We start from the raw sequence: 18,705 nt of genomic DNA, 5'->3' as shown, positions 1-18,705 counted from the left end.
GCGGCAGGTGGGAGCTGTAGGTCGATACAAACAGCTGCGAGCCGAAACCCCTGGCCCGTAATGTTTGCCAATGAGCAGCTCCGCCGGAGGAAGTTTGGGTTAGGGATTTGTGTTGGCAGCGCCCCTGTCACAAGCTTGATTTGCAAAACAATAACTCACAGCTCCCCCGTGAATCTTCCTCGGCCGGAGTCTTCCCTCCAGAGGGCCGCACATCACCCCACAGCCACCTGTCTGTAGTCTTCCCTCCAGAGGGCCGCACATCACCCACAGCCAGCTGCACCTTACAGACACATGGACAGACATGCGGTTTACTGTGAGCAGGGAAAACGCTTCTCCACCAGGTCTGATGGGGCTTTTTTTCTTGTTTTCATTTGCTTATCTTGTAGTTGGTTAGTTTTCAGTCATCAGAGCGGGAGTGTCCGTAATAAAACCCAGTTGCCCCTCGGGGATGAATAAGATATTCTGATTCCGATAGCTATCAAGATTTAATCAAACCACAGAAAAGTCCAAGTGTAAACAGACACAAGACTCACTAAAGACGGATTTAATTCTGATGTCATTTATTGCATTTTTATGCAATAATAAAATGAATAATTAATAATAAAAGTATTATGTATAATAAATAGGTAATACAAATTATCAAATAATAATGAAAACATTTTTTAAAGTGTAAACGGTGAGTTTTATCGCATTTTCTTGGAATAAAACCAAATAAATAAATAAGTAAATACAATTAAGCAAATTAAGTAAAATAAAGTAAGTGAATAAAATGAAGTACAAATAAAATAAAGTAAAACCGACCACAGCAGAAAATCATTGTTAACCTCCAAATGGCAAATGTGCTTGAACTTTAGTGTATAACTCTGAATGAATATAAATCTGAATCTGAGTCTGCTGGTAACCCCGACGGTGTGTTTAAGCATCTCTGCAGCCAGCAAGACGGGGTATGAAACAGAAGGCAGTCCTGCAGGCGATTACAGTCACACAGGTTTCAAGTCATTTAGCCACAGAATAGGACGAATTCACACACAAACACATTTACGAGGCAACGCTCTTATTATATGAAACCCAGCAGGGCCGTGCACAGATATTAAGGGGGGGGGTAATGGGCAATAAAAGAAGGCATTTCCCGGGTGAACCTTTTTCCTCATTAGCCTATCATCAGGCATGGCTGCTACACAAGGCCGAACAAGCTGCTGTGTTTTCATCCAGGCCTACTTTATTTGGCTGTTCTGGGTTTCTCGGCAGCGACATGATTGATTTCAAAATTACACGCGTTTTTAGGACATATTGAACGCCCGACACTGGAGATGATCAATATTAACTTAATCGATATTGACTTTGAGCACGTGAAAGTCAAAGCTGTCATGCTTGCATGTTGATTCACCAATTATTTCCTCCGCACAACCTCTTTTGGGAGACCGGGGCACACACGCGGCATTAGAAGATGTTGAATTTGTGAAAAGAGAAAAAAAAAGAATCTATAAAACCACACGCTGTTCACAGCCTTTGCCAATATCTATCAGGAATATTATGCTATGGGCCCACAGGTTATCTGCAATTTTCTGGGTGTGCATCATTCAAGCATGTACTTTCTGAGAATGAAAACGTGAAGCATTATTCATGGCCGGATTAACCCAGCAGGGGGCCCCGGGGCACGCACGTCCATTGCCGCCCCCCCGGTCAGATAGGCTACGCAAACCATACTAAACATTGTTAAACATAAAACTAATGCAACTACCCAACATGATAGCCGACGCTATGCCAATCTGCATGGGATTTGGATGGCGACTACAAAGTACAACACTATGTTGAATCACAAAACAAACAGCGATGAGAATAGCTTGGGGCCCCCGCATCAATAGAGAATAGCTTAGGGCCCCCGCATCAATAGAGACTAGCTTGGGGCCCCGCATCAACAGAGACTAGCTTGCGGCCCCGCATCAGTAGAGACTAGCTTGGGGCCCTGCATCAACAGAGACTAGCTTGGGGCCCCCGCATCAATAGAGACTAGCTTGGGGCCCTGCATCAATAGAGACTGTAGCTTGGGGCCCTGCATCAATAGAGACTGTTGCTTGGGGCCCTGCATCAACAGAGACTAGCTTGCAGCCATTGCATCAATAGAGACTAGCTTGGGGCCCTGCATCAACAGAGACTAGCTTGCGGCCCCTGCATCAATAGAGACTAGCTTGGGGCCCTGCATCAATAGAGACTGTAGCTTGGGGCCCGGCATCAATAGGGACTAGCTTGGGGCCCCGCATCAACAGAGACTAGCTTGTGGCCCCGCATCAGTAGAGACTAGCTTGGGGCCCTGCATCAATAGAGACTAGCTTGGGGCCCCCGCATCAATAGAGACTAGCTTGGGGCCCTGCATCAATAGAGACTGTAGCTTGGGGCCCTGCATCAATAGAGACTGTAGCTTGGGGCCCTGCATCAACAGAGACTAGCTTGCAGCCATTGCATCAATAGAGACTAGCTTGGGGCCCTGCATCAACAGAGACTAGCTTGCGGCCCCCGCATCAATAGAGACTAGCTTGGGGCCCTGCATCAATAGAGACTGTAGCTTGGGGCCCGGCATCAATAGGGACTAGCTTGGGGCCCCACATCAATAGAGACTAGCTTGGGGCCCCGCATCAACAGAGACTAGCTTGCGGCCCCTGCATCAATAGAGACTAGCTTGGGCCCTGCATCAACAGAGACTAGCTTGGGCCCTGCATCGCGACACAGGGTTGGAACAAACGTCCCTTGTAGGGTATGATTGGGGATCCCTACTATACGTGAACACAATACCCCTGACCTTTTGGGGCCCCTTGTGGTCCGGGGCCCCGGGGCACTCGCCTGGCATGCCTGGTCCGTAATCCAGCCTTGGCTATATTATATGTAACTTGACAGCAGCTCGTCTAATATTGTAGTGTGGCCAAGGAGCTCAAGACATACTTTTGGACAGACTGACTTTGTGTCCACTACGCTGTCTCTTGATATTTCAGGAACGTCTCTGTTAAACAGGTGACTGCTGTCAAATATGGCACCACATCTGCATGGAGCCACATCTGCACCAATTATTTCAAAGCCGCATTGCCATGCTCGGAAGGGGTGCAGGCTTCATAATGGAGGTACTTTCTTCCACCACGCTGCTGATCTATTATCCGTACATCACCACTACAGCCCTCTGACCGCCCCTTTTACAAAATATGAATTACCATAATCCATTCAAAAGGGCCCTTTAGGACTGACAGGACAAAGGCTCAGGGGTTGAAGTCCTACATGGACACCGCCTGCACATGTGAAACCAACACAGGCCGTACTAACCCGCGTCTAGTATTTGTCGTTCTTTTTAGTTTATTAGATATCCGAAGCAAACGGACGAAGGGAACTCTTTCGAAAACCAAACAGTGTTAACGTTCTACCACCCGGTCCACCGACGACTGCACAGTGGGCTGTCCAGATCTGGTCCAGTTTTAATTCTATTTCAATTCTCTCCAAAAAAAAAAAAAAAAGCATGTCGAGTGAAGCTCCTCCATGCAGAGGGCGCTGTGCCATGCGTTCTGGCAGGGGTGCAGCCTGACACCATTTCAATTGTCAGCTAATTAGTTTAATCAGGACAACTTCAACCTGAATGAAAATCGTTAAAACAAAAAAAAAAAGAAAAAAGAAGTGGAGAGCGGCCCAGGGGCACGGCGCTTTGCCTTCTCACCACAGCCACAGGAGTCCTGGACTTGATCCCGGTCCATCTATGTGGATGATGCCCTATTTTATGTAGCCTTCATCCGGGCACCCTAGTTTCCTCCCACTAACCAAAGAAAGACAAGTGCGTTAGGGTAATGGCAGCCAGTGTGTGTGTTAGACAATGCTGGGTAAGGAATCAGCCCTCTGCAACCTCGGATTGGACTGAACAGGTACAAAGAATGAAGGCACGAAAAGAAAAATACACAAGTAAATAAAACAGTTCACGATGGTGTCACCATGAACCGACATTCCGCTTCATCCTTGGTGTCCATATTTGGGGGCCGGGGTCGGGAATCGGTGTCATCGGGGATAGCGCAACCGCCCTCGAGGGGAAAAAAGAGACGGAAGAGAACTTGTTACCACGAGGACCAGACGCCGGCGTTGTTCTGGGCAGCAGAAACGAGGACGTCTCTCTTTATGTGCTGCGCCGGAGACCCAAGACAACCTGTTGTGTCTTTTCTCTCTTCCAGAAACAAAATCGATAGCTGTCGAGTCTGCCGAGAGGCGAGACCGAGGCGTCCACACGCTCACGCACACGCACACACACACACACACAATCTCACCCCTCTCACACGTGCACTTACACACAGATTTAAACACGGCGAACACGCACAGCAACACAAACGCAAATGTAGACACAAGTACACACACACACACCCTTACATAAGAGTCTTCACACACACACACACACACACACACACACACACACACACACACACACACACACACACACACACACACACACACACACACACACACACAATCACAAAAAAGGTCAAAAACAACACACATTCATTTGTGCACATGCACACACTCATATTTGTATGTACACACACACACACACACACACACACACTGCACCTGTTTGGTTTGGCAACAAAATTCTCTCTTTCTCGTTCTCTCTCTTGCTCTCTCTCTCTCGTTCTCTCGCTCTCTCTCGTTCTCTCTCTCTTGCTCTCTCTCTGTCGTTCTCTCTCTCTTGCTCTCTATCTGTCTCGTTCTCTCTCTTGCTCTCTATCTCTCACTCTCGTTCTCTCTCTCTCTCTCTCTCTTGCTCTCACTCTCTCGTTCTCACTCTCTCGTTCTCTCTCACTCTCTCGTTCTCTCTCTTGCTCTCTATCTCTCTCACTCTCTCGTTCTCTCTTGCTCTCACTCTCTCGTTCTCACTCTCTCGTTCTCACTCTCTCGTTCTCTCTCACTCTCTCGTTCTCTCTCTTGCTCTCTATCTCTCTCACTCTCTCGTTCTCTCTTGCTCTCACTCTCTCGTTCTCACTCTCTCGTTCTCTCTCTTGCTCTATCTCTCTCACTCTCGTTCTCTCTTGCTCTCACTCTCTCGTTCTCTATCTCTCACTCTCTCGTTCTCTCTCTTGCTCTCTATCTCTCTCTCTCTCGTTCTCTCTCTCTCTCTCTTGCTCTCACTCTCTCGTTCTCTCTCTCTTGCTCTCACTCTCTCGTTCTCTCTCTTGCTCTCTATCTCTCTCCCTCTCTCGTTCTCTCTTGCTCTCACTCTCTCGTTCTCTCTCTCTCTCTCGTTCTCTCTCTCGCTCTCACTCTCTCGTTCTCTCTCTTGCTCTCTATCTCTCTCACTCTCGTTCTCTCTTGCTCTCACTCTCTCGTTCTCTCTCTCCCTCGTTCTCTCACTCTCTCGTTCTCTCTTGCTCTCCCTCTCTCTCTTGCTCCCTCCATCTCTCTCTCTCTCGCTCATTCATTTCTTAAGCAGATGCAGGTTGCGTAAGACAGCGTGTTGGGCTCCTGCCATGCTATTAGCATGATGTACTGCTGCTGACAGGCCGTGGCCAGATGGCCCGGGCTTCAAGCGTCACCTCCGAAATACACCGCCAATATCTGAGCATCCTCCCCCTGAAGGCGACCACATCGGATCACGCACCGGCACCCTCCTTCAGCGCTGCGCGTCCCCCGCGGTGGCAGTCGGGGGGGGGGGGGGGGGGCGGAGGGCAGATTGACAGTTTTCTGCGGCTCTGCACCCGGGTTCGGCCTTGAGGGGTGCATATGCGACAATCTGTTATGGAAGGGCTCCTTCAAGTGATGATCTGTCAGAGCGGCAGGGAAGGTGAAAGGAAAAATAAAAGCGGGCTGCCAGGGGAGAGGCCAGAACCACAACAAATCATGCCATGAAGGGATCCGGGCGAAGGAAGACGGGTGATGTTCCAGCAGCTGTGGCAAGACTCGACTCTGGCCTGATGTGACCTAGCATTCAACCTAAACAAGACAAACGTCTCACTTCTGGCCCGTCCGGGTGGCGCGGCGGTCTATTCTGTTGCTTAGCAACACGGATATCGCCGGTTCGAATCCCCGTGGTACCTCAGGGCTCCGGCTTGGTCGGGCGTCCCTACCGATACAACTGGCCGTGTCTGCGGGTGGGAAGCCGGATGTGGGTTATGTGTCCTGGTCACTGCAGTAGCGCCTCCTCTGGTTGGTCGGGGCGCATGTTCAGGGGCGCGGGGGGAGACTGGGGGGAATAGCGTGATCCTCCCACGTGCTGCGTCCCCCTGGCGAAACTCCTCACCGTCAGGTGAAGAGAAGCGGCTGGCAACTCCACATGTATGGGAGGAGGCATGTGGTGGCTGCAGCCCTCCCCGGATCGGCGGAGGGGGGTGGAGCAGCGACCGGAAGAGTGGGGTAATTGGCCGGATACAACTGGGGGGGGGGGGTGTCTCACTTCCAAACAAGTCTGCGAATAAACTCTCCGACAAGGAGCATGGTGGGCTCTGGTGGGCAACAACCGTCCTGGAGGGGGCGGGGCTTAAAAAAACCAACTACTATTACCCCCCCCCCCCACACACCCCCCCCGAAAGCTTTTCTTACACCAGATTTATTCAGAAACTGTTTGAGAGCTTTTGGATTTGGAGATCAGAAGTCCCACAGCGGCCGGGGGCAAATCTCTCATATGGCCAGAGTCTAGAATCAGTAATAGACTTCTTTATATGAAGTAACACCGCCTGGTTAAGATGCATCACACAGCACCGCTAACCCACAGGGGGTGCACAGGGGGTGGACAGGGGGGTGGCAGTTTCACAACAGGCTGCATTGTGTCAATTTATTTAACAAGGAGGGCGATATTCCCTTGCACCCCCCCCCCCCCAACTCGACCCCTGCCGGTAACTTGAGGTTTCTTGGCGTTGCAGGTGCTTTAGCGGCTGGGCTGACCAGTCAAAACCAGGGAGGGCAAATACACAAACCAGCCCTTTCTATATTACACACGTGTGTTACCATGCCGGTTAAACTACTCACTCGTTCAAGTCAAAGGGCGTTTGGACCGAACACAGGTCAGAACACAGGTCAGAACACAGGTCAGAACACAGTTCAGAAGCTCATTACACTGCACAGCGGTAACACCAGAGGGAGTGAGGAGGACGAGCGACAATGTGAACCTGCCACCGAAGACCAGGAGCTGTGAGGAGCAGCCACCACGGGGAGACCGCCACTGACATCTGTCTGGCTCTCCTGCTGCAGGACACACACTCACACACACACTCACACACACACACACACACACACACACACACACACACACACACAGATACACACACACACACACGCATGCACACACAAATACATACATGTGCACGCACACACACAGACACACACACACACATAGACACAGACACACAAACACACACGCATGCACACTCACGCAGACACACACGCATGCACACAAATACACAGACACGCAGACACAGACACACACAAACATGCAGACACACACGCACACACACAGACACACATACATACACACACGCAGACAGACACACACATGCACACACACACGCATGCACACAAATACACAGACACACACACACAAACATGCAGACACACAGACACACATACATACACACACGCAGACAGACACACACATACACACACACACACAAACACAAACACAGACTCTCTGGCCCAATTTAAAGAAATGTGCCTGTGGCTGTCTTTATAAAGTACCCCAGCATGTGGCGATAGCCATAATGATGCCACAAACCTTTTGATGAAAGTTTAATTATTGACTTTTTGGTGTGTGCCGTCTCTTTTTCCTCATCATTAACTATTCAGGGTGATCTGGGGAGGAAGACAGGGAGGAAGAGAATGGAAAGAGAGTGAGAGAGGGAAGTCGACCGTATCTGATACGTGGCAACTGACAGAGAGAGAGACAGAGAGAGAGAGAGAGAGAGAGAGAGAGAGAGAGAGAGAGAGAGAGAGAGAGAGAGAGAGAGAGAGACACAGAGAGGGGGGGGTGGTGAGTCAGTAATTGTGCTGGAAGGCGAGGTGTTGAGATGGGGTTTCTCCCTTTGTATCCCCCTCCTCTCATAGCTAACCTCTCCGAGCACCGAGGCCCCCGATTTCTCCATCCCTGAGCCATGGAAGTTATGAATTATGTATATCTGAACAGTAAGCGTATTTTTTTTAATATTATTTGCAATTTAAGGACCCTGAATCTTTGCTGCGCTAAATTATTCATATATTCAAATGAATCCAACTTTGAAGACAATTTTTCTTTTCTTCTCCTCTTTCATGAATTTAGACCGGACGCTTTCCGTGGGACGGGGCAACATATCCGAGACTATTAGCGTTGTGAGGCTGAGGTGAACAGAGGGCGACTTTCAAAAGGCGCTCGTCCCCCCTCTCTAATTCATTCTGTAGCACTGAAAAATGAGACTCGACACCGCAACATCCAGAGCGCAGTACAGAAGCATGGTGTGTGCTGCTGTTCGCATGTACTGTCACTGTCCTCAGAAAACTGCGGAAGAAAAAAGACCTCATTGGCATTCTGAGCAGAAGGACGCCTGCCAGGCTTGTGTACAGAGAGAGAGAGAGAGAGAGAGAGAGAGAGAGAGCGACACCATGCCACTGTTATCCCTCAGTACTTTGTCTCTGTCCGCTGCCCTCGGTTTTATACAGACCCTTCTGACTGGCGCTCTGCTGTTGCGGGGAGACGATTTGAGATGCAGGCCCTTCTTACGCCCGATCTTTGAGATCGTCCAAGTGGAACGGAAGGTCACACGATTCTTCACAACGTGTACCTTGTCTGTTTCCTGAGGCTCAACCTCAAGAAAAAGACTCCATCTCCATCTGAGAAGAGAGTGAGAGAGAGAGAGAGAGAGAGAGAGAGAGAGAGAGAGAGAGAGAGAGAGAGAGAGAGAGAGAGAGAGAGAGAGTTCTGGTTATGGTCATATCAAACTTTTCCTTTAAAGAGGAAGTAAATCCTCCATTTATCAGCCTGTCTACGCCTAGAAAAAAATGATAAAAACTGGTGTAGATATAGAGGACAGTGATGGAGGTGTCCATGTATAAAGGATATAAAGGGTGTAGATGTAGAGGACAGTGATGGAGGTGTCAAAGTATAAAGGATATAAAGGGGTGTAGATATAGAGGACAGTGATGGAGGTGTCCATGTATAAAGGATATAAAGGGGTGTAGATGTAGAGGACAGTGATGGAGGTGTCCAAGTATAAAGGATATAAAGGAGTGTAGATATAGAGGACAGTGATGGAGGTGTCCATGTATAAAGGATATAAACAGGTGTGGTTGTAGAGGACGGTGATGGTGGTGCTCATGTATAAAGGGGGGTGGATGTAGAGGACAGTGATGGAGGTGTCCATGTATAAAGGATATAAAGGGGTGTAGATGTAGAGGACAGTGATGGAGGTGTCCAAGTATAAAGGATATAAAGGGGTGTAGATATAGAGGACAGTGATGGAGGTGTCCATGTATAAAGGATATAAAGGGGTGTAGATGTAGAGGACAGTGATGGAGGTGTCCAAGTATAAAGGATATAAAGGGGTGTAGATATAGGACAGTGATGGAGGTGTCCATGTATAAAGGATATAAACAGGTGTGGTTGTAGAGGACGGTGATGGTGGTGCTCATGTATAAAGGGGGGTGGATGTAGAGGACAGTGATGGAGGTGTCCATGTATAAAGGATATAAAGGGGTGTAGATGTAGAGGACAGTGATGGAGGTGTCCAAGTATAAAGGATATAAAGGGGTGTAGATATAGAGGACAGTGATGGAGGTGTCCATGTATAAAGGACATAAAGGGGTGTAGATGTAGAGGACAGTGATGGAAGTGTCCAAGTATAAAGGATATAAAGGGGTGTAGATATAGAGGACAGTGATGGAGGTGTCCATGTATAAAGGATATAAAGGGGTGTAGATGTAGAGGACAGTGATGGAGTTGTCCATGTATAAAGGATATAAACAGGTGTAGTTGTAGAGGATGGTCATGGTGGTGTCCAAGTATAAAGGATATAAAGGGGTGTAGATATAGAGGACAGTGATGGAGGCGTCCATGTATAAAGGATATAAAGGGGTGTAGATGTAGAGGACAGTGATGGAGGTGTCCATGTATAAAGGATATAAAGGGGTGTAGATGTAGAGGACAGTGATGGAGGTGTCCATGTATAAAGGATATAAAGGGGTGTAGATGTAGAGGACAGTGATGGAGGTGTCCATGTATAAAGGATATAAACAGGTGTAATTATAGAGGATGGTCATGGTGGTGTCCAAGTATAAAGGATATAAAGGGGTGTAGATATAGAGGACAGTGATGGAGGTGTCCAAGTATAAAGGACATAAAGGGGTGTAGATATAGAGGACAGTGATGGAGGTGTCCATGTATAAAGGATATAAAGGGGTGTAGATGTAGAGGACAGTGATGGAGGTGTCCATGTATAAGGATATAAACAGGTGTAATTGTAGAGGATGGTCATGGTGGTGTCCAAGTATAAAGGATATAAAGGGGTGTAGATGTAGAGAGCAGTGATGGAGGTGTCCATGTATAAAGGATATAAAGGGGTGTAGATATAGAGGACAGTGATGGAGGTGTCCATGTATAAAGGATATAAAGGGGTGTAGATGTAGAGGACAGTGATGGAGGTGTCCATGTAAAAAGGATATAAACAGGTGTAGTTGTAGAGGACGGTGATGGTGGTGCTCATGTATAAAGGGGTGTAGATGTAGAGGCCGGTGATGGAGGTATCCATGTATAAAGGATATAAAGGGGTGTATGGATATAAAGGGGTGAATGGAGGACAGTGATGGAGGTGTGGGTTAGAGTGATGGTGTCAGTGTTGTAGTAGAACATCTCGTCCCAGCATCTCACACGTCTACTCAGAGAGTTCAGTTGGCTAACACCAGCATGTTGTCTTTCTACTAGCCTCCTATGTTGTTGGTCTGAGATGACAGACATGTGTGTCGGCTTCATCACATGGGGCTCTGCACATTTGATGCCCCCATATGACGTAGGACACGTAGAGGGAGTTGATCACAAGAGGTGTTTTCTACCAAACATAAACACTACGAATTTCCTGCCTCTGGTTGTGGGATGTCTTGTTTTTTGGTGAATTTATCATGAGGGCAATCAGTTCTACTAATCTAGGTCCATACCAACATGTCTTCAAATAAAAAGATGTACAAAAAAAAAAGTTTACTACCACTTTAACCAGCCATTGACTCATGAGGGTGGATGGATTCTGTCAGAAAGCTGGGAAGTATATCTGGTGGCACATTTAAAATGCGATGAACTATGAACACAATATTCACAATTGTTGTTTGTAGCACCTTGCTCTTCCTTCTCATCATGATGTTTTGGTCCGTCGCTGCTTCTACATGTTAAGCCAGCTGAGCTTGGCAGCTCCTATTTTACCCAAAATGCTTCCCAAATGCAGATGCACACCCTGTTGCTGCATGAGCCCCACTTATTAAAACGTGCTGCAGAGGATGGTGTCCTCGCAAGGTCAGCACTTGGATGGCATGGGATCAGAACAGGCTGGGATATCGGGGAATGACACGGAATCAGCGTCCACTTCCTCTCCTTCTGGGATTAGTAACAAAAGCCAGCTGAGGCCAGAGCTCTTATCTCCATCCCGCAGTCCTCATGCAAACACACACACACACACACACTTGCACATGCACATACAAAAACTCATGCATGCACCATGCACATAAAAGACATTTAAGCATGCATGAATACACAGACTTGCTCTGACACGCCATCACTTCGCACTGAAATATACACACACACACATAAATAAACACAGATCCAAAATGACACACAAAATGCTGACAAGTGTACATACAGGCGTACACATGCAAAACCACAAAACAAAAAAAAACAAAAAAAACCCAACACAAAAACAAATAAAAGGCACTTACGGATGTACACACGTGCACACAAGACATATTGTTGGCTAAAATACAAGTACACAAATATATGCTATCACACAGCCGCAGTCAGCATTGCTAGACTTTGAAGCCAGTTGAGCCTTTATAGAATGTTAGGAATCATGGGAATATAGTCTGGCTGTCAGAGAGGGCTGATCATTATTGGCTGTGATTGGTAGAAAATTAGTCTTGCATACAGTGATTGGTAGAATGGAGTCAGGGGGAAATGTGATTAGGAGAATTATTAAATAATGTCTCATATGCTTCCTTCACACATGTCTGCGGCTTTTCCCTTAGGACTGTCAGCACTGAAGAAATGGTCTTTAATGTCTCATTGATATATTTATCCACACAATTGTGTATTTTAGGGTGATTCAAATTAGATTTGAACAAAAACATTGTGTATGTCTATGATCTTCAACTGAACCTCAGAGCTATCCTCTATGATTGAATTCTTGCCCTTGGTTGTAGGAGACTCTCAGCTGTGGTCCCTAGAGCTGGAGTTTGGTCTCCCGTGAAGTAGTCTATGATCTCTTCTTCTCATTTTCGCTTTTTCTGTTCCCCTATTTTGATGCCCCTCCTGCTATGGAATGAAGAGCAAATGGTAACAGTGCAGCTTGTGGATTTTCTGAACAGAAGACATAACTCACTTCACCTAATGCAATTTGGTTTTAGAAAGAATTACTCTACTGAGACAGCCAATTGTTATCTCATAGAGCAAATTAAGTGGAAACTTGACAGGGTTTGCGTTATAGGAGCAGTATTTTTGGATTTACACAGGACATTTGACACTGTGAATCATGAGGTCCTTCTGCCTAAACTTGCACATTTTAATTTTTCTGAAAATACTATGAAATGCATGGAGTCCTATTTGACAATGCTAAGGCAATGCACACGGATTGGAACAAAGCTCTCCTCACAAACAGACTGTTCCTATGGTGTGCCCCAGGGACCTATCCTGGGCCCCTTACTCTTCAGCTTATATTTTAATGATCTTCCTACTGTATTCCCTGATATAATGACTCAAATGTATGTGGATGATACCATTATTTTTGTCAAGTCCATTTTAATTGTATAGCCCATTATCACAAATTACAAATTTGCCTCAGTGGGCTTTACAGCAATACAACGTCCTGTCTTTAGACCCTCACATTGGATTAGGAACAACTCCCTAAAACAACCCTTTGACAGGTAGAAAAAACAGGAGGAAACCTCAGGGAGAGCAACAGAAAAAGGATCTCTCTCCCAAGATGGACAGACATGCAGTGGATGTGGTATGTAAACAATTTGCAGAATACAACATTGAAAGAAGATAACAGAATTATAATAGAATTATAATTCTGTTATACGAAGAATATGATGAGGAGGATGTCAAGCAATGTCCAGGTGGCGACCATCATCACCATGTAGATCTGACAGAACGACAGACTACACATGCACACAGGGGAGACTCACTTCACACCATTCACATACACAGCAGAATAGGCAAGAGAGAGGGAAAAGACATGTGAGAGAAGAGAACAGTTTGCAGTAGTCAATAATCTATACCCTATAATCTCGTTGGCAGAACAGTGCCTGGTAAATTTATTGAGACAGAAACAGACCCGCCATGCAGTACAAGTCCTGAAGTACTCAACTTAAAGGCAACTAATTGTAGGTTAAGGCAAAAAGATGAGTTTTAAATTTGGATTCAAAGAACTCCACAGACTGATTGTCTCACGGCAGCAGGCAGGTTATTCCACAAGAACAGGGCCCAATAGGAAAAGGCCCTGCCACCAGCTGGCTTCTTCTTAACTTTGGGTACACACAGGAGCCCTGTATTTTGGAAGCGGAGAACTTGAGATGGAATGTATGGTTTAAGGAGCTCAGACAGGTATGATGAGGCAAGCCCATTTAGGATTTTATAAGTCAGCAGAAGCACCTTGTATTCTGATCTAACATGGATAGGAAGCCAATGAAGGGAGGCAAGAATTGGTGTAACATGGTCAAATTTTCTAGTTTCAGTTAGGATTTTAGCTGCAGCATTCTGAACCATCTGAAGACTTTTAGTGCTAGAATGGGGCAGACCTGAAAACAGAACATTATAGTAATCAAGTCTGGATGAAACAAATGCATGTATTAGAGTCTCTGTGTCAGCCATGGACAGGAAAGACCGAATTGTAGCTGTTATATAAGTGACAAAAGGCAGTCTTGGTGATTTCTTTAATGTGCTTATCAAAGGAAAGGCTGGGTTTAAACATAATACCAAGATTTTGGCTGCCACACTTTGTGAAATCATAGAATTGTCGATTGTTATTGTTACTTGATCAAATTGGTGAATGCCAAGACAAAACAGCAGGTGGCACATAAGTTAAATGGCAGCAATATCTAGCATCTCTGACTGGCTCACTCAGCTCTGTCTCTCTTTGAATATTAGCAAGACTCTATATAAAGACTATATATATTTTTCAATCGGGAGGAACGATATTCATCACCCGGAAATCTTTATTAAGGGTAAAAAGCTTCAACTAGTCTGAGACTTTAAGTACCTTGGGATAATTGATTCACACCTAACCTTTGAAAAACATGTGAAAAGGCTCATCCGTAAAGTCAAACTGAACCATAGCCATTTCAAATTCATTCGTAACCAATTGTCGGCAGATGCTGTTATAAGTTGTACATGCACTCTATGATTTTCCCCACACCTGTCATACTGTATTACCATATGGTCCCAAACAGGAAAAACATTCTTAGGCCCAGCCACAGCTTATACAAAAGAACGCTCAAAATATTGGACAAAAGGCCTACGTGGTATCATCACTGTCATATAAGTACAAAGTAAAAGGTTTTGACCTTTGATATTTTTTTTCACCTTGCAAACTCCTGCTTAATGTACCAAATGACTCACAATCTTGCTCCACCCCCACTAACAGAGGTTGCGTCACTCTGCTCAGATAACATCAGGCAAACAAGAGCATCTGCCAGAGGCAACTAACTGTGTAGTTCAGCACAGGTTCACCAAATTTGGCTGCTCAGCTTCCTCCATTAGAGCTGCAAACTTTTGGAATGCAATACCTAGCACTATCAGACAATTCTTTACCTTCTCTAGTTTCAAATCATAATTGAAATCCTGGCTGACATATAATCAATCATGTGACTATTAACCACAAAGTACTGGACATATTGTATTTTCTCTTTCTTTTTTTATATAATGTAATGTTTTAAATGGGGAGTGTTTTTAGTTTCTCTGTACCCCGGTCCACATTTGATGCATAATTCTTTTATGGACATATACCTGCCCAGGGACTGCGGATGAAATTTAGCTATCTAGCTAACTCTGGCACAGTCAATGGCAGTCCATTGTCCCTGTTAAATAAATAATTAATAAAAACACAGCAGCATCTGTGGAGGAGGAGATACCCCTTCCTTTCATCTGCCTCGTGCATCACACCTCCATGAATAACATCAGGAGAGCCGCGCGAGTATATTCATATCATATTTTAGGTGCATGCTGGCTGAAAGGCAGTTCACAATGTGTGGATCAGCAGGTGTCTACATCAAGCGATGGGTTTTGCAGAGCAGGAGAAAAATGTCAAAGCCCTAGACTAGAGTATCAGCATTACAAAGGGTAGTGAGGACTTTCCATTTGGTAACTTGAAAATGGAAGAGAAGGGTTCACGAAGTTCATTGATCACAAAAAAATCAGCACATAAAGACCCTACCCAGTTTCAATCAAATTAAAAGTAAAAAATATTGTGTCAAGATTTTTACATGATAGCACTGATACTAATACTGGTATCTGATAGCGGGTGATACCTGGCTAAAATGGAGTATCGGAGACTTTAACCAAGATTAAAATCTGATCTGACTAAATCTGACATAAATAAAAGCAAAATAACGTGATTTTACTGCATTTTTGGCACATGGAAGCCTGTATTTCTATAATGGTAGAAAAAACTGACTGTCTCAACTGTTTTTGCTTATTGGCTCAAACTAATGGTCAAAATCTGCACTGTTCAGCAAAACTAATGGATCAGATCAGTACTCAGTATCAGGCAATACCTAGAGATTGAGAATATGAAAAAGCATCAGCAGTGAAAAAGTTATATCGGTGCATCCCAAGCAGCCAATATAGACTCGTGTATATTGCTGTCTAAAAATACTGTTGAGATGGAAGAGCAGAAATAAGTAGAGAGAAACGAAGACAGAGGGAGAGATCCAACCCAAATAACTACAGACTTATTTCAAAACTACCATTCATCTCCAAAATTCTTGAAAAAAAAATCATTGCACAGCAGCTCCTTGAGATCATTGAAGGACACAATTCTTCTTCTTCTTTCGGCTTGTTCCCTGTCTCTCAGGGGTTGCCACAGCGGATTTTACAGTTTCCATCGGTACCCTGTGAGGGCACAGCACCGATGGCGGCTGTTGTTAATCTGGGCCTTGACCGATCCGGTATGGAGCATCGACTAATGTGCTGTTTGTTTTGTGCTGCGGTAGTGCAGTATAGATAGGGTGTTATGGTGCACATATGATTACATATTTTGCTCTTATTTCTTTTTCTTATCTTATCTTTTATTTCCATTTGTTCCTGTTTTTCTTGTTTCTACTTGCTTCCATTTTCTTGTTATCTTGTATCTTGTTAGTTTTTAGTTTTTTCTTTACTAGAGCATAAGTGTCTGTAATAGGACCCAATTTCCCCTCGGGGATGAATAAAGTATTCTGATTTGATATGGTATTGACTTGTCAGTCCACATAATGCTTTGATTTGGCAAAATTTTACATTGGCTGTCCTTCCTGACGCAACCACTAACCCTATAGACATTGAAGGACACATTATTTTCCATAAATGTCAATTTAGCTTTCGCCACCAACATAGTACAGAAACAGCGCTACTAAGAGTGACAAATGACATCCTCACGCGAGCTGACAATGGTGAAATTCTATCCTGGTCCTGCTTGATTTAACTGTTCCTTTTGATACTATTTTTTTTTCTTTTGGATTTTTTTCCCCTTTTTCTCCCCAACTGTATCTGGCCAATTACCCCACTCTTCCGTGCCATCCTGGTCACTGCTCCACCCCCTCTGCCGATCCGGGGAGAGCTGCATACTGCCACATGCCTCCTCCGATACATGTGGAGTCACCAGCCATTTCTTTTCACCTGACGGTGAGGAGTTTCACCAAGGGGATGTAGCACATGGGAGGAACACGCTATTCCTCCCAGTTCCCCCTCCCCCCTGAACAGGCGCCCTGGCCGACCAGAGGAGGTGCTAGTGCAGCGACCAAGAACACATACCCACATCCGGCTTCCCACCTGTAGACATGGCCAATTGTGTCTGTGGGAATGCCCAACCAAGCCGGATGTAACACAGGGATTCGAACCGCAGATACCCATATTGGTAGGCAACAGAATAGACTGCTACAATGCCCGGATGCCTGCTTTTGATACTATTGATCACTCCATCTTGGTTGATCATTTAAATAAGTGGGTTGGTATCTTGGGCTCTGCTCTCAATTGGCTCTCATCCTATCTGTCTAACAAGAAGTTTCAGGTTTTCAGACAACTTTATATCCTCAACTGCCCCTATACTCTGTGGAGTTCTACAGGATTCAATCCTTGGTCCCATCCTTTTCTCACTTTACATGTTACTGCTAGGCAATCTGGTTAGCCAGTTTAATTGCATCTCTCACCACTGCTACACTGATGACATGCAACTGTATTTATCAGTTAAGCCAAATGATATGGGTAATATTGGTACCCTCCATGACTGCCTGGCTGCTATTAAGGAAGGGATGTCAATTTCTTTCAGCTCAATTCAGACAAAACCAAGGTTCGCCTTATTGGTCCTAATAAGCTTGTCTCTGAAGTGAGACCCTGTATTGGCCCTCTGACCACCAATCGGGAATCAGGAACACTTTGTCATTTCATTACATGTATTCAAGTACATGAAATGAAATGAAATATTGTTTCCCCAGCAATGTTAAACCCTCCTCAAGAAATATGGGTGTAATCTGAACTTTGACCCACATATAGACACACCTGTGCAAACCTTGTTTTTTCCAAACCAGGAACATCATAAAAATCAAATCAATGCAAACAACCTGAGATCTAGAATTACTAATTCATACCCTATTTTTTCACTCCTTGACAGCTGCAATGCTCTTTGCTCCAGTCTCAGCAAGGAAGCCCTGTCACGCCTGCAACTCTTGCAAAATGCTGCAGCCAGGCTGCTAACCAATACCAATTATAGATTCCACATCAAGCCAAGTAAAGAATAGAATAGTTTTCAAGATACTGCTTATCACATATAAGGCCCCACATGATCTTGCCCCTTTACACATTTCCAAAATGTTGCATCCTTATTCAAACTCTAGGCCACTTGGCTCTTCCGACCCAGGTCTCTTATTCATACCCTGCTCCCTCAGCAAATCCAAGGGTGATTGTGCTTTCGCCGTCAGGGCCCCGTCCCTCTGGAACAGCCCCCCGTTAGATCAGTTGAGTCTGTAAACAGCTTTAAAAACTTCTTAAAACCCTTCTCTACCGACTTGGACTTCCCTGCAAAAGGGTTGTAATTAATACTTGTTTTTCTGTATCTTGTGCAGCACTTTGTAACTGAGGTGAAATAAAAAGGTCTTGCTGCCATCATGGGAGAGCTTCGTTGAGGAGATAATAGCTGAGAAATTTAGAGGCGACGACAGCAAAGTTATCTTTCTTTTCATACCCAATTTCCCCTCGGGGGTGAATAAAGTATTCTGATTCTGGTTCTGATTCACTGGTTTGGAGGTCTCATCACGGGAGTTGACAGCTGCGGTATATCGATAACC

The sequence above is a fragment of the Lampris incognitus genome, chromosome 8 (genome assembly GCF_029633865.1).
Source record: "Lampris incognitus isolate fLamInc1 chromosome 8, fLamInc1.hap2, whole genome shotgun sequence".
NCBI lineage: Eukaryota > Metazoa > Chordata > Actinopteri > Lampriformes > Lampridae > Lampris > Lampris incognitus.
Note: the sequence above shows the minus strand (reverse complement) of the source record.